We start from the raw sequence: 24,959 nt of genomic DNA on the forward strand, positions 1-24,959 counted from the left end.
ATGTCCATCCTTACGTCAATCTCGGCACCTTTAAGGTATAAATATTGCCGACCTTGCCCTATGCAAACACACGCGTGGTGACAAGACGGAGCAGCCATACTTGCCGAAGCCGAGAGCAGAAGCAGACCCCGCTGGCAGCAGCCCCGCCTTCCTGACGCGCTGAGAGACGCGCTGCTATCTCAAGCCGAGAGACCCAGCACCGGCGCTTCTGGGCAGCCCTCGCAGGCAGCCTGGAATATCGAGAGCAGAGAAAGAGATACCATTCCTCATTCATCCTAACTTCCAGGTACAGAACTGAATAACCCCTCACAGAGAATTCTTTAGTTATTCACTTGGCAAAAACAAACTTAACTTAAACTGTAACTTTCTATTCCCGCCCACGCATTAGACTTAGGTCAGGTACACGGGGTAGGCGTATTTAGAAACACCAGTTGAGTACGTTTAGTCAAATGTATATGTGTATGTAAATATATTTTAATCATTTTAAACATCATATGGCTCAGAAACCATATCAATGTTTTTACAGTATTATTATATACTATTGCTTCTAATGTATGCACTTTACTTAACTATAAGTATTGCAATAATATCGATCCATTTCTCTTGTACGAGAAAAGAGACTGATCAATAAATAACACTTTTTTATTGAACACGCCCGTCTCTTCCTTTTCTCTACATTCTGATGAGACTAAGAATGCACGTACTGACTGAGTAAAATAATTGCCTTGTGCTCACACGACTCTTGAGATTGACTCTTGATTAGGGGAGAGCAAAGTTGTCATGTTCTATGGTTGTCAGAAACTAAATCCCTTCTTGTCTAATCAGGGAAGTTAATCCTTCCTTGAACATTCGAGAAAGTTTCTAGCGAACTCTGAGCTTAGCTGGCAAACCCAAAAATTAAGTCTAGTATCGACAGTAGTAGACCTAGTTAACGTCTGGCCTAGGCCTTTACTGCTGTAGGTACTATTCCAATGCGCAGAGCCTATTGGGAAAATAGGAGCTACACTACAATAGGTAATAGAACTAGAAGGTATATGGAAGACTCTTTCCAATATCGTACGTCTGAAATGTTTGGAGGATGAAAGAAAATGTTATTATTGAAGAAAATTAAACATTTCTTTAGGAAAGACAAACCTGTAATGACTAGAGAGGGAATTGTTATTCCGCCACCTAAGACACCTGCTTTATTTATGATGATGGAGAAAGGATATCACACATGTGTATGGTTGGAGAATTGGGTGGAGTATATGAAAAGTGATGGTGTTTTGGCTTTTCCAGATCATGGTACTTTTAATTTAAAGATACTTCAGAATTTGAGAGAAATAATTAACATGTTAGAACCAAACCCTAGAATAACACAGTACGAAGCTTTGGAAAAATGGGAGATTGAGGCATTTGATCGTGAAAAATTCAGAAGTGGTCGGAGATTTAGAGAATTTCTGCCTAGATATCCGTATGAGTAAAGTAGAGGTCAAATGAAGTGTTGGAGAAGAGCTGTAGTGGCAGAGGGTTTATTTCCAGTGTTAATTGCTGAAAAACAGTCGGGAAGCAAGTGTAAGGAGAAGACAAAACACTTATATGTGACAGGCTATGGTGAATTAGATGATGAATTGTTGAAGGAAATTCTAAGTAGAAATCCTCAAAGTTACCATGAAGGACCCAGTAGAATCACCCCAAGAGCTCCGGCAATGGGAAAACACCTAATTCCTCAGATTTTACATGATACATCAGTTAATAGGGTGCTTCAAGATAAGGAAAGAGAAACATTGAATAGAACTAGGGAGGAAGTAGTACAGAAAATAAGTCAATTGAATTTAAACACTGAAGCGTTGACAGTACCTGTGACTATAGGTCCTGTTATTCCACAGGGTGCCGCTCGTGAGGCTAATTTTGTTTGAACATTGTCCCTGGCTGCTGTAGCTCGCTACTGGAGTAGCTGGGAGCTGTCCTACCTCCTGGGGGTTATCTGCAGTTCCTTCTGGCCGCAGTGGAGGTGAGAGGCGCGGCGAGCGGGACTGCGAGGACCAGCTCACCTTGCAACACCGCCAGCTGGTTCCTCTTCCCGCCGCGCCGCGCCCCCTCCCAGTGCCACGCCCCCTTGCCTGGAGTCTTCTTCACCTCTCGCGGCCCCCGCTTCGCGGGTGCCGCTCGTGAGGCTAATTTTGTTTGAACATTGTCCCTGGCTGCTGTAGCTCGCTACTGGAGTAGCTGGGAGCTGTCCTACCTCCTGGGGGTTATCTGCAGTTCCTTCTGGCCGCAGTGGAGGTGAGAGGCGCGGCGAGCGGGACTGCGAGGACCAGCTCACCTTGCAACACCACCAGCTGGTTCCTCTTCCCGCCGCGCCGCGCCCCCTCCCAGTGCCACGCCCCCTTGCCTGGAGTCTTCTTCACCTCTCGCGGCCCCCGCTTCGCGGGTGCCGCTCGTGAGGCTAATTTTGTTTGAACATTGTCCCTGGCTGCTGTAGCTCGCTACTGGAGTAGCTGGGAGCTGTCCTACCTCCTGGGGGTTATCTGCAGTTCCTTCTGGCCGCAGTGGAGGTGAGAGGCGCGGCGAGCGGGACTGCGAGGACCAGCTCACCTTGCAACACCGCCAGCTGGTTCCTCTTCCCGCTGCGCCGCGCCCCCTCCCAGTGCCACGCCCCCTTGCCTGGAGTCTTCTTCACCTCTCGCGGCCCCCGCTTCGCGGGAGCCGCTCGTGAGGCTAATTTTGTTTGAACATTGTCCCTGGCTGCTGTAGCTCGCTACTGGAGTAGCTGGGAGCTGTCCTACCTCCTGGGGGTTATCTGCAGTTCCTTCTGGCCGCAGTGGAGGTGAGAGGCGCGGCGAGCGGGACTGCGAGGACCAGCTCACCTTGCAACACCGCCAGCTGGTTCCTCTTCCTGCCGCGCCGCGCCCCCTCCCAGTGCCACGCCCCCCTGCTATACCTAGGAGCACCTGGGCACGCGCACCGCGGGACGCGCGCGGGGCGATCCCCGGGGCGAAGACCGGGCAAAGAGCGGGCCGTTTTAGGCCGTTAGAGGCCGGAAGAGACCGGACCGGCCCACCCCTCTAACGCTCCCCGCTCTTGTCCCCCTGTAGCCTTTCCTACAATGGCGTCCAGATCCTTACGGAGCAAGTCTGTCCAACAAGGCTCAAGTACTCTGGAGAAATTCTTTCCAAAAGCGAGTGCTCAAACTAGTACTTGTCATTTATCTACAGACTCCCCCCTCCTGATGGGCCCTGAAAGTGTGTTCGTGGACCATGGGGAAACCCTTTCTACAGAGGCCAGTACACCGAATCCCCCGGATGTTACTCACATGTCACTACTGGACAGTATAGACCAGACTATTGAGTCGGTCCTCCAGCAACTAAGAACCCCCTTAACACAGAGGGTTAGGAATTCCCCCCGCCCACCTGGGATTTCTGACCATTCCCCCATCACGGACAATATGGGAATAGATTCGCCTGAAGCGGGTCAGGGCGTACTGTCTCTAGAGCCCGCAGTTAGTGGGGGGGAACACCCTACAAAAAGGAAAAGGTCCAGGGAAGTAAAGGGGGCAAAAAGGGCAAGAGTGGATACTGTTGAATCATCTTATGAAGATACCACAGACATCTCGCTTTCACCTGATCTCATTGTTGCGGGGTCTGTGGTAGACTCCGGGGGCTCTCCAGTCCCGGTGTCATTACCCTTGCCGCCGGGCCCATTTACTTTTGGGGGGATAACTTCTAACAGTGTAGATTTAATTATTAATTCACTCACAGCTATCATCAAAAACTTGTTAACCCCCATTGTAGTTAGATTGGATGCCATAGAGATTAAACTTCAAGCCCTGGGAACTAGCCATACTGGGAAAAATCCGGGGCCAGGTACAAACGTTCCAACAGCTATCGGGAATCCACATGGGAATAGATCACAGTCACCCGCAATGCCCAAGGCCCACATTGCAGCACCGGCGAGCACATCCGGCGCGTCGACGTCCCAGGCACGCCCCTTGTTACCTCTAGCGTCTGGGCCTCCTGTCCCGGCCCCTAGGAGATCCAAGCTGCCTCCTGCGCAGCGACCGGGGGGGGTAGCGAGTGCCACCAATGCCCCGACTGGTGGTATCGCTCCCCCGCCCGAGAGGCGCAGGGTGGTTAACTTGCCTCCGGAAGCGGTCCCCTATACGGCAATTATGGTAGGAGTTCCGGAGCTAACCGATGGCACAAGGGAGACCCAAGATTCCTTACGCAATAAGGTTATCAGTTGGCTTAGTATTAATAGGCCGCTGCCTCCGAACCTGAAAGGCGAGGTCCTGATGGTAAGGAGGATTCCATGGATCGGCCCTACCCCAAAGAATAGGATAGGGGATTGTATCATCCTAAGCTTCAAAAGCCCACATGTTGCTAACTACATCTGCAACTGGCTTGTAAGGCCTGACAGGTCCAACATTGAGTTAGTACCCCTCTCATACTTCTACCCTAGTGACAGCAATACGCTGACAGGGAGCAAGACGGGGTGGACTAGAGTAGGCTTTGCTGTGGATGGCTCGCGGTACAGACCTAGGCCTTTTTTACCACCTGCCCAGACAAATTTCATTCACCCTAATAGATTTTCCTGCTTGGATCAGGTTGACTGACCACGAGCTAGGGAAATTTTTTCTGATTCAGGGAAGAGGATGGTTGAGGTGACGCAAGGCCCGGTGGGCTCGGGTGGAACCCTTGTGACTGCCCCCAAGCGGCATGACAACGCCACAGAGCGAATTCCTGATATGGCTGATATGGCTGATAGTTCGGGACAACTGGGACCCTCCACTATTACCAGCCCTGTCCACACTCTGCAACCTGGGGTGGCGGACGTGGTCGAGCGTTCAGCCAGCATGGTTTGTTGCAACTGCCCCCAAGCTACTAATTCATCCTTGGCCGCCGTACAACCACCGTCTGGAGGCCAAGGTAACCTGCCATCGGATCGGGGGTTGAGCATTCTCTCATGGAATGTGGCGGGAATTGCAAATAAGGAGGGTACACCGGAGTGGGACCAGCTAGTAGCTGGCAGTGATATCCTCCTCCTCCAAGAAACATGGGCGAGGGACACCCAATCCAGGAGAGGGTTCGACGTATTTGAAATCCCCGCCAAATGGAGTGGGAGGGGGAGGCCATCGGGTGGCCTGGCAATCTGGATTGCGAGTCACACTGGGTGCCAGGCGGAGCAGATCCATACGTCTTCGCTGGACATTCAGTGTGTTCGGCTTACATGGCCCGACAAACCAGCGTGGGCCATCGTTAACGTCTACTCGCGTCCAGTAGCCTCGTCAAATGAATCATCAACTATAAACGAGCTGTCCTCCTTCCTGGGCCAACTCCCGGGAGGCCTCAAGGTGGTGCTTGGAGGAGACTTCAATTGCCACTTTGAACCTCTGGAGGGGTTATTGGATGGTGCCCTTACGGCCGAGGATGACTATTGGGGGGTGCCACCCTCGTCTTCTCCCCACCCCAAAGCCTGGTCTCCTCTAGCACTCCAACTCATGTCCCTTACCTTGAATTGCGCACTGAGGGCTTGTAATGGTCGTACTCCTTCCGATACCCCCTCGGTGTGCACTTTCAACAGAAGGGGACATGAGTCGAGGCTAGATTACATCATGGTGGATATTACACTCTGGCCAAAAGTACTTGACTTTGGGGTGTTAAATAGGGCAGATAGTGATCATAATGCCCTCTGTCTAAGCATCCAGAGCCCTCTGCCCTCGGCGGTTGCATCCCCAGTAGAGCAAGGGGAAGACCTGGGGGATTTGCGCCTCTCGACAAATAGGCGCCGGGTTAAGTGGGGGAAGCTGGTTAGCTCGGAAGAAGCTATCGCTAAGCTCTATGAGCTGGCACTCCCAAGGTTTGTGGAGGTGGATGTTCTTCTGGCTGAGCCAAGGATCCCAGAATTTAACGAGGAACTGGGTAATATACATCAGGACCTAGTGAGGGATCTAGCTGAGGTCTTCTACCCGGTGGTGCCAACTCGAAAGAAAAAGACCCATGCTCCAACCTGGTATACCTCCTCCTGCAGGGCAGCAAAATCCGAACTTATTGCCGCGATAAAAGAGGGGTCCAACAAGGCTAAGGTACGTGATCTCAGGAAACACTACAAATCAGTGATGGTGACTGCCAGGGCCGAGTGGGACTGGATCCACTGGCAGGATCTCTATGATGCTCTAAAAGCCAGGGATTCCAGGAAATTTTGGGCCCTTGTAAATAATGGGACTGGGGAGCTCATTAGAGCTAATGAACCTAATATTGCACCCGCAGTCTGGGAGGCCTACTTCGGGGTACTTTATCAGGACATTGATTCTTGCCCTGATGTAGCCCTCCAGGTGCCTCGGGGCTCCCAGGGTTCTGGCATGGAACTATCCTTGGGGGAAGTGGAATCTGCCCTGGAGCATCTACCATTGGGGAAGGCGCCAGGCCTAGACAAGCTACCCGGGGATCTTTTTAGGCATCACCCGGACATCTGGGGTCCATACCTTCTTATTCTTTTTAATGCCATCTTAGGAGGTATGCCAATCCCCGGGTCTTGGCTGGGGGCAGAGATTGTTCCAATCCATAAGAAGGGATCTACCCTGCTCCTCGCTAATTATAGGCCCATAAGCCTAATCGATGTCCCCCAAAAGCTTTTTGCGCGCCTCATTCTAAACCACCTCATAGACTGGGTCGAGGACAATGACATCATGAGCCCCCTTCAGGCTGGCTTCAGGAAGAACACGTCGACCATGGACCAAATTTTCCGCCTCCTTCTCCTATATTGGAAGACGGTCACGATAGAGGGCGGACGTTTGTACATGGTCTTCGTGGACCTGAGGTCAGCCTTTGACCTCGTCCCCAGAGGCAAGCTATGGGAGGTTTTGGAAAAGCTAGGAGTACCCCCCCACCTTCTCAGTATCATCATCAGGTTGCATGAGAACAACTTTGCACAAGTAAGGTGTGGGAGGGATGGCAAGCTCTCGGGCAAATTCCCGGTCCGTCATGGCGTCAGACAGGGTTGTGTCCTGGCCCCTACCCTGTTTTGTCTGTACATCAACAGCGTCATTCAACACCTTGACGCTGTTAAAGACAATGACGCCCCGCTTCTGGCAGGCAGGAGGGTCCCAGCAATAATGTTTGCTGACGATACCCTCCTGCTTTCCAAATCCCCAATGGGGATCCAGAGGATTGTGGACGGTTTTGGCATTTTCTGTCGCCAGCATGGGCTGGAGGTGAACACTGGCAAAACCAAGTTCATGATCTTCAACCCCCCTACCAAAACCAGACCCAACCCAACAATGGGGGATACTACCTTGGAGAGGGTCTCGACCTTTATATATCTGGGGGTATCATTGCAAGAAAACTTGTTGTGGGACTCCCAGGTAGCGAGGTCTAGGCTTAAACTCTCCCAGCTATCGGGTGCACTCCTGAAGGTGGCCAACAAGTCCTCCTTTAAGCCTGTAAGTCCGGCCCTGGAAACTTACAGGTCCCAAGCGAAGGCGGCAGCCTCTTATGGTAGCGAGCTCTGGGGACATAAGGCTGGTAAGGTCATGGCAGGGGTAGAAAATTGTTTCCTTAGGCGTTTACTTGCTCTCCCGCAAGGTACGCCACTCTTCCCCCTAAGACTTGACCTGGGCCTTCCGTCTTTTGCCGAGGATCTCCTGTCAAAGCCTGTGAAGTTCTGGCATCGGATCTGGACCACCGAGGAGTTGTATCACTACAGACAGGACCTCATTCACGTTATGAGGCTGAATACTAACAGCAAAATTCCCTGGCTGGCACATATCAAGTCGGAACTGACTAGTTTGAATTTGCAAGACCTATGGGATGATCCAGCTCAGGGCTGCCAAAGGATCTCGCGAAAAACCCTTGCCCAGCGGTACAAGAACAAACATCTTGCTGCTATGGTTAATGTTCATGACAGTGGCACCCTGACGGGACGTTTTTTAGAATCCAAAAATTCTTATCAATTTGAACCTTTTATGGATTTTACTTTTCCTCTTTTAGCGAGGAAATTGTTCCTGCAATGGAGGTTTGGTACACTCCCTACCAAAGTTTTTACTTATAAATGGTCTACAGGGGGTGACAAACTCTGCCCGTGCTGTAAAGCCCACGACGAAGATGATCTGCACATAATGTTTGGGTGTTATGCTTACCGGAGCCCGAGGAGGCGCTGGATAGCACCCTTGTGCAGGAATTTGGGCTTTAGGAAGTACCCAAGGCCTACAGGGTTATGAAGACCAACACTCTGGGCCATATTGTGTTTGCGGTTTCAAAATTTTTAATGGCAGCATGGATAATAAGGAAGAAAATGTCCCCCTGATTTATATTACTTTGCCCGTGTACCTTATGCAGGCCTAGCAGGACCTCTTTTATTGTATACACTGTGTTTTAAATGTATGTATTGTTTTTATTGCATCTTTTATGGCCTATGTGGCCGAAATAAAGAATTTTTGGAATTGGAATTGGAATATTCCGCCACCTAAGACACCTGCTTTATTTATGATGATGGAGAAAGGATATCACACATGTGTATGGTTGGAGAATTGGGTGGAGTATATGAAAAGTGATGGTGTTTTGGCTTTTCCAGATCATGGTACTTTTAATTTAAAGATACTTCAGAATTTGAGAGAAATAATTAACATGTTAGAACCAAACCCTAGAATAACACAGTACGAAGCTTTGGAAAAATGGGAGATTGAGGCATTTGATCGTGAAAAATTCAGAAGTGGTCGGAGATTTAGAGAATTTCTGCCTAGATATCCGTATGAGTAAAGTAGAGGTCAAATGAAGTGTTGGAGAAGAGCTGTAGTGGCAGAGGGTTTATTTCCAGTGTTAATTGCTGAAAAACAGTCGGGAAGCAAGTGTAAGGAGAAGACAAAACACTTATATGTGACAGGCTATGGTGAATTAGATTATGAATTGTTGAAGGAAATTCTAAGTAGAAATCCTCAAAGTTACCATGAAGGACCCAGTAGAATCACCCCAAGAGCTCCGGCAATGGGAAAACACCTAATTCCTCAGATTTTACATGATACATCAGTTAATAGGGTGCTTCAAGATAAGGAAAGAGAAACATTGAATAGAACTAGGGAGGAAGTAGTACAGAAAATAAGTCAATTGAATTTAAACAATGAAGCGTTGACAGTACCTGTGACTATAGGTCCTGTTATTCCATTATATAGAGATAAATTGAGTAGTTCAAACCTCAAGAAGTAACAATTCCTTTGAGTAATCCCAGAAAAGAGGTCGTAATATCTGATGATCAGGCCTTTGAGTGGGATTCAGTCATTTCATCAATGGACCTTCCAATAAGGGAACCTTTAACAAAAACTCAGAAAAGAGTTGCACCCGGATATTTGAAAGAAAAAGGGTCTATGGTACCTTTAGGAACTAGAAGTTCAACAGCAGTCACTCCAGAAGATTAGGAAAGATGGGCACAGGAAATAGAAAAACGAAGCTTAACACCAAAGATTTTAGATATTTACAGATTGAAGGTGGAGTAGGAAGAGATGATAGCAGGAAATGTGGGAATAGAAAGGTTGAACCTTTACAATGATGAAGATGATGATCCTCTCCCTCACCAACGACCCCGCCACCGCCAGAGCCAACCTACACGAAGGGATGAAAGACGTAGCCGAGTGGATGATGGACAGCCGTCTGAAACTGAACTCAGACAAGACGGAAGTTCTCATCCTGGGCTCCTCACCCTCCGCCTGGGACGACTCCTGGTGGCCCCCTGCCCTGGGCAGCGTACCCAAACCAACAGACCACGCACGCAACCTGGGCTTCATCTTGGACTCCTCCCTCTCCATGACCAGACAAGTCAACGCCGTCTCCTCGTCATGCTTCAACATCCTGCGCATGCTACGTAAGATCTTCTGCTGGATCCCCACCGAGACCAGGAAGACGGTCACCCAGGCCCTGGTCACCAGCCGACTGGACTACGGCAACGCCCTCTACGCCGGAACCACCGCCAAGCTCCAGAAGAGACTCCAGCGGATCCAGAACGCTTCAGCAAGACTCATCCTCGACATCCCCCGTCACAGCCACATCTCCGGACACCTGAGAGACCTGCACTGGCTCCCGGTCAACAAGAGAATATCCTTCTGCCTCCTCACCCACGCACACAAAGCCCTACACAACCAAGGCCCAAGATACCTCAACAGCCGCCTCAACTTCTACACTCCCACTCGTCAGCTCCGATCGACCAGCAACGCCCTCGCTGCCGTCACCCGCATCCGAAGAGCCACCACAGGAGGAATGTCCTTCTCCTACCTGGCCGCCAAGACTTGGAACTCCCTCCCGACCCACCCCCGCCTGACCCAGGACCACCTCGCCTTCAGGAAGCAGCTCAAGACCTGGCTGTTCGAGCAGTAGCGGACCCCCCCCCCCCAAGCGCCTTGAGACCCTCCGGGTGAGTAGTGCGCTATATAAATGTTCTGATTGATTGATTGATTTATATGTAGAAGTATAACCAGAAATGCTAAATTGTTTCATGAGAGACAGAGGTTTCTTCAGAGATTGGAGTAGATATAGGGAGATCAAAATTATTACAGAAACCATATCGAGTGGAGTTTACTGACAAGGATTTGGAGACTATGAATGTGTCTGGTAAAAGACTACAGATAAAAGAGTTAATGAACATTTTGTAGAAGTGGTGAGAAATTTACAAGTGGAGGACTAGGTGGACAAAAAAGAAGGAGGAAACACAAGCCAATGAAGCATCATCTGCATTCTTACTAAAAGAATCGGAAAATGCAGAGAGATTGTGTCCCATGAGAGAGGTTCCTGGTGGTGGATATGTTCATGTTCCATGGAGCAGACAGGATACTTTGTCATTTACAAACCATTGCCCTAGGTTAAGAGAGAAACCCGTTGAATGCTAAAAACAGGTTGAAAGATTTGTGAAAGTTGCGAAGGTTCTGTTGAAGGATCTAGATGGTTTGTTTGATATTGTGGCACCTGCTGACTTATGGACAGAGTGTAAGATCACAGTTGATTGGCCAATTGAGGAGTATGCTAGAGACTTGAAAACAGGAGCACCCTCAGAGGAGGTGATGAAGAAATATCACCAAGTAATTACTTTCCTGAAAGGTAAAATTCCTCCTAAAGAAACAGATTAGATAAAGATAGATAGAACAACTCAAGAGCCAAATGACTCTGTACATACATATTATGAGTGGTTACTGAAAGTGTTTAAGCAGTATAGTGGCTTGGAGAACATTGGTGATAAGGATATTGGAAATTTCCTGTATCAGTTTGCGTATGGTTTGAAACCGGGGATTAGTCAGATGATTCAGAAGCACATGTTGTGCTGGCAAAGCAAGACCATAGATGAAATATTGAAATATGCAAAGTATTGCGATGATGAGATTGAGGCAAAGCATAGAAAGTTGAAAGAGAAAATGATGTGGGCACAGGTGAAATTGGCAGAACAGCAGGAAGCACAATTAATTCCTCAGACTGATAATGAGATGAAAGATCAGAATCAACAAGCAAGGAAGAAATTTCCTTGTCATGAGTGTGAAAAGCTTGGACACTGGAAGAGCGAGTGTAAAAATGTCCAGAATAATAATGGCACAAATCAACATTTTAAATCCGCAGATGCAGAATGAAGTGGTTGTGAAACAGCAACAACAACAGCAGGTAGTTACTCCACAGTATCAGGTGCCACAACCTCCTATGCCAAACCATGTGAACATTCAAAAATACAGTACGAACATTGGATGTCAAGTATAAATTTTTAGGAATAACTCTGCGGTTTCACAATATTATTTGCAGAATGATGATGAATCGGACTATATACAATGATGGTGCCTGAGGGGGGAGGAAGAGGCGTGCGTGCTTGGCGCATCCTTACTGGTAGATCAGATGGGTCCATTTATTGATGGGAAAGTTGAAGGTAGTGCTATCTCTTTTCTATTGGACACTGGTGCTACCAGGTCTACTGTGAGAACAGCAGACATCCCAAACCTACCCCTCTCCAGAGAAACTATCCAAGTTGTAGGAGTGTCAAATCAACAGATTAGAACTCCAGTTACAAGAACAAGTGCATTTTGGAAACTTTAAAGCTATGCATTGATTTGTGGTATGTGATTCCAGTCCAGTGAATTTGTTGGGAAGAGACCTACTGTGCAAAATGAATTGCACAATTCATTGTACGCCTGATGGTGTTGCTTTCCAAACACCCGATGAGAATGTTTTTAAAGATGATGTTAGCTAAGCAAGGTACAGAAGTTAGTAACTGAAAGTGAACTACCAGAAAAATTGAGAAACACCGTAAATCCAGAGGTGTGGGACTTTACAGGAAAAGATGTAGGGCTAATGGCGAATGTAAATCCTGTGAAAGTCGTGGCAAAAGAAGGTGCGGTTTATCCAAACACAAAATCCAGAAGTGAAATCAGGAGTTGCTCCAATGATTGAACAAATGATTGAGGAAGGAATTCTGAAAGAAATAGTAGGCAGTCCTTGTAATTCGCCTAACATGGGACTTGAAAAGCCTAGTGGCAAATATAGAATAGTGCAGGATTTATGAAAGATTAATAAGATTGTAGTGCCTTGTTGTCCAGTAGTGCCAAATCCAGCAGTGATTCTTTATCAAATACCCTGGAATGCAGGTTGGTTTACAGTAAGTGATTTGTGCCAGGCATTCTTCTCTATATCTTTGCACTCAGATATCCAGTATTTGTTTGCATTCCTGTTTGGAGATCGTGTGTTGGCATTGCCGAGTTCCTCAAGGGTACACAGAGTCCCTCGCTTGAAAAAGTGTCTAGAGTCTTTAGTAATGCCCAGAGAATCAGTCCTAGTTCAGTACATTGATGACCTATTGGTGGCATCAAAGACACAAGAAGATTGTGTCACTGACACAATTGCATTACTTAACCGTTTGGCCGACGGAGGACACAGGGTGTCTCCAGAGAAATTGCAGTTTTGTCAACATGAAGTTAGATATTTAGGGCATAAAATAGAAAGAAGAGTTAGAAAAGAGTTAGAAAAGTGACCCCGAAAGAATAAAAATAATCAAGAAGATGCAACTGCCTTAGACGCAAAAGGATATGAGAATGTTCTTGGGAGTGGTTGGGTATTGTAGGCAGTAGATAAATAGCTTCTCCCTGCTAGCGAAACCATTGATACAATTGACTTGGAAAAGAGCGAAAGATCCACTTGATTGTAATGACGAATGTCTGGAAGCATTTGTGAAATTGTGAAATTGTCTGTGTGAGGCCCCTGCCTTAGGCATGCCTGATTATTCAAAAGTATTTGCGTTGTTTTGTTGTGAAAGAAAAAATGTGCACTTTCAGTTTTAACACAGAGACATGGATTGAGCCGAAGTTCAATGGCGTATTTCTCTGCCACCTTGGATCCAGTGGCTTCAGCCTTACCTGGCAGCTTAAAAGCAGTAGCTGCAACTTGTATGAGTCTGGAGCAAAGTGAATCGATTGTAATGGACATCCTGTAAAGGTACATGTCCCACATTCAGTTGAGATTCTATTGACAAGAACGCAAACACAGCACTTCAATCCTAGTCAGTTGACTAAGTTTGAAATTGTAATTCTGGGAGCGGAGAATGTGACAGTGTTAAGATGTATGATAATGAATCCTGTCACATTATTGCTAGATCCATGTTGTGAGGAAGTGAAAGATGAACATGATTGTCTGGATGTGACTGCATTATGTACTAAGCCCTGCCCTGATATAAAAGATGTTCCTGTGAAGGAATCTGATCATGAATTATTCGTGAATGGGTCTTGTCTGAGAAAGGAAGATGAAGGGTTAAGTGCTGCATATGCTGTATGCAAAATTACAGGAGTCATTGAAGCATCCTGTTTACCGGAAGTCAAGTCATCACAAGTAGCTGAATTGGTGGCCTTAAGGAAGGCATGCAACATTGGGAAAAATTGGAGAATAACCATATTTACAGATAGTCAATATGGTTTCGCGGTTGTGCACAAATGTGGTCAGCTCTGGATGCAGGGGGGATTTCTGACTTCTTCAGGGTCTCCTATCAGAAACAGTAAAAATGTGAAAGAATTGTAGTAAGCATTACAATTTGCAAAAGAAATAGCAGTGGTCAAATGTGCTGCACACCAGTCAGGAAATGACTATGTGACGGCGGGCAATAGATATGCCAACCAAATTGTTCAATACTGTGCGAAAAACACTATGGCAATTAACAGAAAAGTTGAAACGGGTGAAACCAGCTGCCAACTTCTGTTTTTCTCAGTTCCAGAAACATGGGATGGGGTCAGACAGTTGCAGGAAGAAGTTGAGGAAAAGGAAAACTGGATAAAAACAGATTGTGCAAAAAGGACAGAAGATGAAGTGTGGGTATACTCAGATGGCAGACCAGTCATGCCAGATTGCTTACTGGAGCAACACATAATGGCAGGGACTCAATGATCAGGCTATTCAGACAGAGTTGGAACAATCCAAAGTTTAGGGAAGTTGCAGAGAGCCTTTGCCAAAGATGCTTGATCTGTCAGCAGCAAAACCCAGGCAGAAAAACAGTGGTTAGTTTGGGAAAAATTGGAAAGCCAGAAGGACCATTCACCAGACTGCAATAAGATTTCACTGAGTTGCGTCCGTGCAACGAATTGAAGTATGCACTTGTCATAGTGTGTCTGTGCTTGAGATGTGTAGAGCGATACAAAAGGGGATGATGGACGGAGCGTTTGAGCAAATCAAACACTCACCCCAGTCAACTGATCTGGGTTTAATCCATCACCATTCTTTAGCTCACTCAGCCACCCCAGTTCAGACATGGCCATATGCAAATCAGTCCAGCCCGAACTGCCAAGCCATGTCTTCCCTGGACCAGAAACAAGCATCCTGGGACCGGTTGACCGGGTAGAGGCATTCCACACACATGAAGAAATGACAGTCTCACATTTGCCAAATTATTGTTGAGGGTGTTGATACCTCGTTTCGGTTTTCTAGGTATTTTGGAATCAGATAGAGGACCTCATTTTAATAATGAATTAGTTAGATTAATCTCTGCTGCATTTAACATTGAATGAAAACTGAACTGTACTTATCATCTACACTTCTGGAATAGTTGAACAGCTTAATGGCACAATCAAGTCAAGATTAGGGAAGGTGTGTGCATCCACAATGCTAAAATGACCAGATGCATTGCCTCTTGTATTGTAGGGTCTCAGAAGCATTCCTGACAGGAAAACAGGCTTGAGCCCTCATGAAGTGCTCATGGGAAGGGCGATGAGACAAGCATTTATTCCTCGAAATAAACTGATGACTATAACTGATGATCTGGTTTTGGACTCTTGCATTGGCTGAAATGGTACGTACTGTCTCTCATCAGGTTGGAGAATATGCAGTTGCAAGGCAGCCAGACCAGGCACATGGTTTGAATCCTGGAGACTGGGTGTTTGTGAAGAAACATGCAAGATAATTGTGTCTAGCACCCAGGTGGGATAAACAACTTCAAGTCATACTTGTCACTACCACAGCAGTGAAGTGTGCAGGTCTGATGAAGTGGATTCGCGCTAGCCATACCAGAAGAATTCTGAGCCCATCTGAAGAACAAGAGCAGCAACTGATCAAATCATCTGAGACACCAGAGGCGGAAAGTTGTGAAGTTGAGGAATCTAAGCTGACAGATTCTGAAACACAAATAGAGGATTTGTCAAGAAGACTGGATGCCAGTGATTGAAATTCCTGAAGTTGTAATCAACACAAGAAGAAGAAATCATTTAGAGAGACAGGAAAGTAGAAAGGAAAACACAGGGAAAGAAGAACATACTCAGGAAGAAGTAAACAAAGCTATCAAGAATCCTGAGCAGGGACAGGAAGGAGAAGAAGAACAAGTTCAGGCTGAAGAAAAGCAAATTGAAATAAGACCTGAAAAGGATCAGATATGGGTAAAAGAACAGGTTCAGGATGAACAAGAACAAACTACAGAAATGCCTGAACAGGACCAGTTAGATGTAGAGGAACAAGTACAAGAACAAGTGGAAAAAGAACAAAATACAGAAAATACGGAGCAAAGACAATTAGTAAGGAAAGAAGAACAAGAACAGATTGTGCCTAGACAAACTGAAAATAAAAGAACTTTAGAAAACGACAAAGAAGGTGAAAGTGCAGTTCAGGTCAAAAGAGTTAAAAAATGAGATAATTGGCCAGGTGGAGTGAAAAGATTAAGACACTACCTTAGAAAATCAGGGGAGAAATCAGAGCAAGTAAATGAAGTTTCAAGTCAAACTAGGTCCAAACAGCCAGAAGTAAAACTCACATGAAGAAGTCCAAGATTGAGAAGTATGAACAGAAAATACGAGGCCCCTGAGTGGTCCTATGTAATATTAGAAGAATTTGAAAATTGAGATCTAAGAGCCAAAGGAAGTTCATGATGCACAGATTGATGACAACAGATTAAGACCACCTTAGAAATGAAAGAGAGTGAATAGTGAAGAAAGAAAGGAAGGAGATAATACATTTTCTCAAATTAAAATGGCTGAAATTTAAGTTGCTGCACAATCAAAACGAAGTATTAAACAAAGGTGTCTTAGGTTTTGCTTGTGTGGTATTCTATTAGTAGTACTAGAGTGGTTATTTTTAACAGTAGGAGTACCTTTATTAATGGAAACAAGTAATAAAGATAAAAACAACTACTAATGAGAAAGTAGATAGAATAAAGGAAACTAAAATTGAAATAGGGATAGAAGATGAGATAAGCTATCATCATAATGAATTGGACAATGATTTGTCTTTAAATGTATTTACTAAGTTGGTATTTCAGTGGGATAATACAATGGAGATTAGTGATTGTTATTTCTGTATGAAGTTACCCTCATCTGTGCCAGAAGGGGTGACCTATCACCATATACCTTTAACATATGGTGTAGCTTGCAGTGTTTTATCAAGGTTATTTATGTAACCGGAAAAATTCCGTATTTTTTCCAAATTTAGATGTAATATTTTCTGAACTACCTATTAGGAAAGAATATGAATCCAGTACTTAGTAGTACGATGCACAGTTTATGGGTGAACTTTTCTGAACAATTAGTTCAATAGATATAGCACAGGCATACAAGGATAACCTAACATGTATATTACGTGAAGAAGAAAAAGTGTTTTTGAATTTAGTAGAAGAAAGAAGACAGGATTTGAGAAAGACAGCTGCTGAACAGAAATCTAATGTACCTTCATGGGCAGAGAAAGGGGGAGGCTCATGCTGCAATGTCCCTAGACGTTGTGGAAAGGGCAAAAATCTGCCTTCATAGGTTAAAGACAAATTATAATTACATTTTTATTGGTTCCAGTGAGTGTGAACACAACTTCCGAATCATAGGGGGTTGGGGACTAAAAAGGGGAACTGATCCTGTATTTCCAGGAGTTTATTATGTGTGCGGAAATAATGCCTATTATAGGTCACCTGCAAGATGGTATGGTAGCTGTTATTTTGGAATAGTTTTTCCAAAGATATACCATGTGGACAGAATCAACGGAATCAATGAAATATCTTACAGACTAACAATGATAAGAAAAGCCAGTTTTTCTGAAATTGTAGGTGATTTATTTAGTGCATTGAAACAGTCAGTTGGAGTCATTCTGAATTCACGTAAAATTTGCAATTTGTCAACAATAGTCAATAGTCTTTCTACAGACAAGTTTCTTGATGATTAATACAGAAATGGTTGCGATAAGGTCTATGGTTTTACAAAATCGACTTGATATCTTATTGGCAAAAGAGGGTGGAGTCTGTGGTATGTTGAAAGTTCAACAATGCTGAACTTATATTCCTGATAAAAGTCAGGAAATTAAAGGGTATTTCGAAAATATTACATGAAGTCATAACGATTTGACCCAACTGGAGGTTGACGGTGTATGGGGAAAACTAACCAAGAGCTTAAAGTCGATAGGGAAATGGTTTACTGATTTTGGTAAAAATTTCTTAGGACAAATAATATTACCAGTAGTTGTGATAATGACACTAGTATTAATAATGATGATTACATGCAAATGTTGCCGAAACAAAGGAAAAGGAAGAAAATATGAATTAAATGGGAAAGGAAAGAAAAGAAAAAGGGAATATGAGGAGATACAAATGGAGGAAACGAAAGGAAAGATATACAAAAAGATTAAACATTTAGAAAACGAAAATGAAAATGAGAGAGAAAAAGTGGAGAATGAGAAATGCTGAAAGTTGGCATGTGAGAAGGGATGGGTCATTTTGTGATGGCGCAAAATGCGATCAGAGAGGGAATTGATGGAGCAAGTACTCGCAGAAAAGAGACTTGCTTGGAATCAATCTGCTCCTTTAACTCACTAACAAGTTATTAAAAATGTGTTTGTGTAAAACTAATGTGCACCACATCAGTATGCAGACTAGTGAAGCTTGCTTATTTGTGTACTAAAGCGGATAACAATGATAACTGACTAATACCGCTCTAAATGGGAAACTGTTGTGCGCATGTGTCAAATGCATCTACGCAGTATGACGAGCTATCGCTTGGAGGGAAATTCTTGTGCATGAGCAGAAGACACTAAAATGGAGTCTTAAAGACTTGCGTGCATGGCATCTGTTTGTTTAAACTAAATTGAGTGGTTTTTACTAATGCTAATGTGGGAAAAGACATAGAGGAATAACCTGGGATAGAGCAGAGGTGGATGGTATACAGTGTGGCCATTTTATTTGTGAAAGTAACACCTGTTGTTTGACTTTATCACTAGTGTGTATTTGGGCCTCTTTTGTATAACTGAAGTAAGCTAAGTAAAGGAAAGACTGCGCATGTCCACTAAAAGTTAACCCGGAATGATGACTTGGATGTTGAACGGGAGCCAAGGTCCCAAGTGTTATACCCTGGGAACGGATGGTGAAAAGTTCAACTATGTGGACTCGCATCCAAACTAAGTATGGGTGAAATTTGCGAATTCGCGGTACGCAAATTCGCGCAAAAGCAAATTTGCGGTACGCGAAATCCGCAAATTTGTGAATTATTTTTTTTTGGGGTGTACGCAGGGCTTTTTGCGTGTTCGCGGGGCTTTTTGCGTGTTATCGGGGCTTTTTGCATGTTCGCAGGATTTTTTCAGCGCGGCTACCGCGAGGTTACCCATGCTGGCGTGCATGGGCTAGTCGCATGCTCGCATTGTGCAATTGCGTGTTCGCGGACAAAAATTCTCGCAACCAAGCAAAAAAATCCACAAGCTTGCGAATTGCGAATTTTTTGACAAATTCGCAGAACGCGAATTTGTCAAAAATTGGCAAATTCCGCGAGCGGAACGGATTTTACGTCCATGCTTAATCCAAACGGTTATAAAAATGTCGCAAATAAAATGTGAATGCGTGTGTGAACTAAAATTATTAATACAAATGAAGGGGATGGGTTTATGAACAATAGTTGAACTGATATCAATGACATGTAACCATGGTGTGATGGAGCTTCCCCCTTGCCTGACTCATAGTTCGTATTTTTACGATATTGAAACTTTAGTGGGTGGTACATGACGACTATTTCAAAGGTATAATTGAAATAGCTTTAGTTAAGTTAGTGAGATGACAAATTGCTGAATGCGGAGAACTGAACGCCAAGAGTTTGGAGTGGGGGATGCTGATGCTGGGAAAGATGCTATGAGATGCTGATGAAGAATCAAATGCAGAACTTTCTATCCTAATTTAATTGGGTGTGATCCGAAGATCGTGGAAAAATCTCAAGAAGGAAGACAGTGTTAGAGAGGGGTACGACACAATCGTCGGTAATCTATAGAGGTCATCTATCCTGTCCTGAACCCTGTCCGGAAGTCTTTAGCCCCCATTAGGATGTCGGGCAAATTGCCCCCGCCATCCACTCCGGAATGACCCCCCCCATATTAGTATGGCTGATGGGTCCGCTGCAGACGGAAAGACCGTCCGCCGCTTTTCTGCCCTATCGCCATGCGACCGGGGTGGAAAGGGGTTTATATGGAGATAGACACCGCTGGCCATATTAGGATGGGGATTTTACAATGCCTTTCCATTGCGCCACGGAATGGCATGCGGAGTCTGCTTTGGGGGCCCGTTGCTGGCCCCCAAGGACTCTGGGGGGGTGGGGGGTGCACATGGGGGGTACCTATGGCACCCACCAGCAGTTCCATGCACAGCATGGCAGGCAACCCGCGGTGCCTGCCATGCTGTGCATGAAAGTGCACAGCATGCCTTCCTGCCATTGTGGCAGGCGGTGCTGAGTACACCGCCCGCCACAATGGTAGGAATGCAAGATGCGCCCGCCACTGTGGCGGGGGCATCCTATTGCTGGCCACGGGACCCCCGCTCTTATCGTGGGCAGTCCCGATCACCGGGCCCGTCATCTTAATGGCCCCCTTTGTCTCCAGACCTATCCCGGGGGACCCTTACCAGCCCTTTGCCCAGGGGTTTGTTCTTTTACACCATCATTGGTAACTATATTTTTCCAGTTATTTCTTGATGTTCTTTTCTCTCTGGTCTCTCTCTTTCTAAGCATTGATCATTGTATGAGTCCGAAGTATTTGTTTGGTGTTTATGAATTGAATGAAGGTGACTGCACTGTATTTTCGAATGGTTTCACATGCATTCATTTAGATAAATATTTAAAACTTTCCCGAGTCTTTGGTTATTTACATTGAATAAAATAACAGTTAGTTTATGTAATTTTCACCCTCAACTAGTTCAACTAATGGTCCATTGACCAGAGGAAACAACTTTTTGATCAGTGAAAGGTTAGTTAGGAGTATTAAATACCTAATCCTGAACACTGTGGAAATTACAAACTTGACCCCAGGGGTTTTACGCACTGTGAGCTTATGGGCCCAGGTGAGTATATGGTGCTGGAGTATCTGTTGTTGTTGAACCGCTGGATCAGTATCATAGGCCTTGACAAAACTCCTGTAATATCAAGTCAAGCCAAGGAAAGCCCTGACTTGAGGCTGGGTCTTGGGAGCCTCCCAATCCAGAATGGTCTAGATTTTAGGCTGGAGAGGCTGCCTTGGCCCCCACCTACAATGTGGGCCAAGTAAACAACTGAGCTCTGCCCTATCTGGCACTTCCTGACCTTGATAGTTAGGCCTGCCTGCTAGAGGGCCTGTAGTACTTCCTTCAAGTGGACCAGGTGATTCTCCCAGTTTGAACTGAGCACAGCAATCTCATCAAGATACGCTGGAATAAAGTTGTCCAGACCCGAGAGAACTTGGGGGCCCATTAGGATGGCGGGCGGGTTGCCCCCGCTGGGCCAGTGGTAGCAACTGCTGGCCCGGCGGGGCGATCCGCCTGCCATCCTTCCATCATTGACCCCCTGTCACATCAGGATGGCTGGGGTGTCCGCAGCAGACGGAAAGACTGTCCGCCGCTTTTCCGCCGGTCGACTCGTTGTCCGGGCGGAAAACATGTTTAATATGGTGGTGGTGTCTGCAAGACACCGCCATCCATATTACGATCATGGCGGTGAGCAGCCCTTCCATGGCAGCGCTGCAGCCATAAAAGGCATGTGGTTTCTGTTATTGGTTGTGGCTCCCAGGGTGTTAGGGGTGGTGGGGGGGGGGTGCACTGGGGGTACCTGTGGTCCCCCATTGGAATGGACAAGGTTGCAGGCCCGCGCGGTGCCTGTCACCTTGTGCATGCCAATGCACAATGCTGGGAATAGGGGATGCCACCGCCACGGTAGCGGCGGCATCATAATTGCAGGTGTGGAACCGCCACACCACTGGCGGACGGTCCCCCATAATGGGCACCTTGATTCGCAAACCTTCGGTAAGTGGCAGGGATCACTGACATAATATTGTAAGACAGAATATCGAGGTACCAGAATATCGTGTCCAAAATATCGATGGACAAAATATAGACTTCCTATCTCCATAAAGGTAAGTACCAAAATATCGATACCAAAATATTGTTGTCAAAAATATAGTTGTAAAAAAACCGATTTTGTTTAATGTCTTAAAAATAATATAAAATTAATTCAATTATAAATATAATTAAATAAAACATAGTTAGAATTATGTAAAATGTTAAAATTAATAATGTATTGCAAAAAATATTAAACATGCATAATTAACAAATATATATATATAGTTACTTATAATATTAATAAATAATTATTAAATGTAATTATAAAATGTTTAAAAAATAAAATAATAAAAATTATAATTACACATATATATATACATGTATGTATATATATATATATATATATATATATATATATATATATATATATATATATATATATATTCACTGAAAAAACCATAGGTTTCACACCAGTTATAGTTAGGTGGAAATTTTACTCGCATAAAACCATTGAAATTCCCACGTTATAGTTAGTTGGACTCACTATAACTTGCGCGTGCAATGCACTGCTGATGACGTCACAAATTACATCACTCATGACATGGTCAGTGACATCACTCATGACATCACCGATGACATCTCAAATGACAAATGTGGAATTCGTGCAGAATCCATATGCTGCTGTCCCATGTTCTCGGCCCGTAGTCAAGACCGCATGGCCCCCGGTTCTTTCAGGGTGGTGCTCCTTCCGCGGCATGGGTCGCCGCGTAAATATTCCAGCTCCAAAGTACCCAACGTACAAAGGAGCACCCGGACCATAGCTGCCCACAAGGAGCCTTAAATGGTAAGCACGCCTCCAGCACAGCGATATCCTTTAACTGTTCAAACTGCCTTGGATGCCTGACGCGTTTCGATGTGTCCCCACTTCTCTTCAGAGGCTTTGGCAGTTATGAAGGAGCGCTTGAGGCAACACCCCCCTTCTTGCTTGGATGCACGCCCTGGATGGGACTTATGGGACTTGTAGTGCCTCACGTCGCGCTAATGTTCAGTCGGTAACATTTCAAGCCCACAGATGGGCCTCGCGGTGTGGAATTCGTGCAGAATCCATATGCTGCTGTCCCATGTTCTCGGCCCGTAGTCAAGACCGTATGGCCCCCGGTTCTTTCAGGGTGGTGCTCCTTCCGCGGCATGGGTCGCCGCGTAAATATTCCAGCTCCAAAGTACCCAACGTACAAAGGAGCACCCGGACCTCAGCTGCCCACAAGGAGCCTTAAATGGTAAGCACGCCTCCAGCACAGCGATATCCTTTAACTGTTCAAACTGCCTTGGATGCCTGACGCGTTTCGAAGTGTCCCCACTTCTCTTCAGAGGCTTTGGCAGTTATGAAGGAGCGCTTGAGGCACCACCCCCCTTCTTGCTTGGATGCACGCCCTGGATGGGACTTATGGGACTTGTAGTGCCTCACGTCGCGCTAATGTTCAGTCGGTAACATTTCAAGCCCACAGATGGGCCTCGCGTTGTGGAATTCGTGCAGAATCCATATGCTGCTGTCCAATGTTCTCGGCCCGTAGTCAAGACCACATGGCCCCCGGTTCTTTCAGGGTGGTGCTCCTTCCGCGGCATGGGTTGCCGCGTAAATATTCCAGCTCCAAAGTACCCAACGTACAAAGGAGCACCCGGACCTCAGCTGCCCACAAGGAGCCTTAAATGGTAAGCACGCCTCCAGCACAGCGATATCCTTTAACTGTTCAAACTGCCTTGGATGCCTGACGCGTTTCGAAGTGTCCCCACTTCTCTTCAGAGGCTTTGGCAGTTATGAAGGAGCGCTTGAGGCACCACCCCCCTTCTTGCTTGGATGCATGCCCTGGATGGGACTTATGGGACTTGTAGTGCCTCACGTTGCGCTAATGTTCAGTCGGTAACATTTCAAGCCCACAGATGGGCCTCGCGGTGTGGAATTCGTGCAGAATCCATATGCTGCTGTCCCATGTTCTCGGCCCGTAGTCAAGACCGCATGGCCCAAGGTTCTTTCAGGGTGGTGCTCCTTCCGCGGCATGGGTCGCCGCGTAAATATTCCAGCTCCTAAGTACCCAACGTACAAAGGAGCACCCGGACCTCAGCTGCCCACAAGGAGCCTTAAATGGTAAGCACGCCTCCAGCACAGCGATATCCTTTAACTGTTCAAACTGCCTTGGATGCCTGACGCGTTTCAAAGTGTCCCCACTTCTCTTCAGAGGCTTTGGCATTTATGAAGGAGCGCTTGAGGCACCACCCCCCTTCTTGCTTGGATGCACGCCCTGGATGGGACTTATGGGACTTGTAGTGCCTCACGTCGCGCTAATGTTCAGTCGGTAACATTTCAAGCCCACAGATGGGCCTCGCGGTGTGGAATTCGTGCAGAATCCATATGCTGCTGTCCCATGTTCTCGGCCCGTAGTCAAGACCGCATGGCCCCCGGTTCTTTCAGGGTGGTGCTCCTTCCGCGGCATGGGTCGCCGCGTAAATATTCCAGCTCCAAAGTACCCAACGTACAAAGGAGCACCCGGACCTCAGCTGCCCACAAGGAGCCTTAAATGGTAAGCACGCCTCCAGCACAGCGATATCCTTTAACTGTTCAAACTGCCTTGGATGCCTGACGCGTTTCGAAGTGTCCCCACTTCTCTTCAGAGGCTTTGGCAGTTATGAAGGAGCGCTTGAGGCACCACCCCCCTTCTTGCTTGGATGCACGCCCTGGATGGGACTTATGGGACTTATTTATTTATTTATTTATTTATTTTAGCGATTTGTATAGCGCCTGGTGACCCAAGGGCATCCCCGCGCTGTAAGGAGATTGTTTATCCTGTAAGGAGAGGGAGGGAGGAGGAACAATTATTTCGGGAATAGGTGCGTTTTCAGTTTTTTGCGAAAGGTCAGGTAGCTGGCTTCCAGTCTGAGGGTGCGTGGGAGGGAATTCCATCTCACGGCCGCTTGCACCGAGAATCGTCGGCCTCCGGTGCGGGTCCTTTTGAATTTGGGGACGTTGGCCAGGTGCTCACTGTCTGAACGGAGGGATATGGATGCTTTGTAGGGGGTGACCAGGCTGCTGAGGATAGTAGGGCCAGATCCATTGATAAGTTTGTGTGTTGTACACATGGCTTTGAATTCCACCCTTTGGTGAACAGGGAGCCAGTGCAAGGCCTTGAGGGCTGGTTTTGCTGACACTCTCGAAGGAAGGTTCGTGAGCAGACGGGCCGCAGCGTTCTGTG

At 46.2% G+C, this 24,959-nt stretch overlaps 1 protein-coding gene across 2 annotated transcripts in view; it reads right to left on the reverse strand.

Moving 5' to 3' along the window:
* Nucleotides 1-24,959, reverse strand: part of LOC144784686 (ATP-dependent translocase ABCB1-like) — a 1,804,387-nt gene that overhangs the window by 1,076,959 nt on the left and 702,469 nt on the right. The gene's annotated exons all lie outside the window — the stretch shown is intronic.

Source organism: Lissotriton helveticus, chromosome 10, assembly GCF_964261635.1.
Source record: "Lissotriton helveticus chromosome 10, aLisHel1.1, whole genome shotgun sequence".
Lineage (NCBI taxonomy): Eukaryota > Metazoa > Chordata > Amphibia > Caudata > Salamandridae > Lissotriton > Lissotriton helveticus.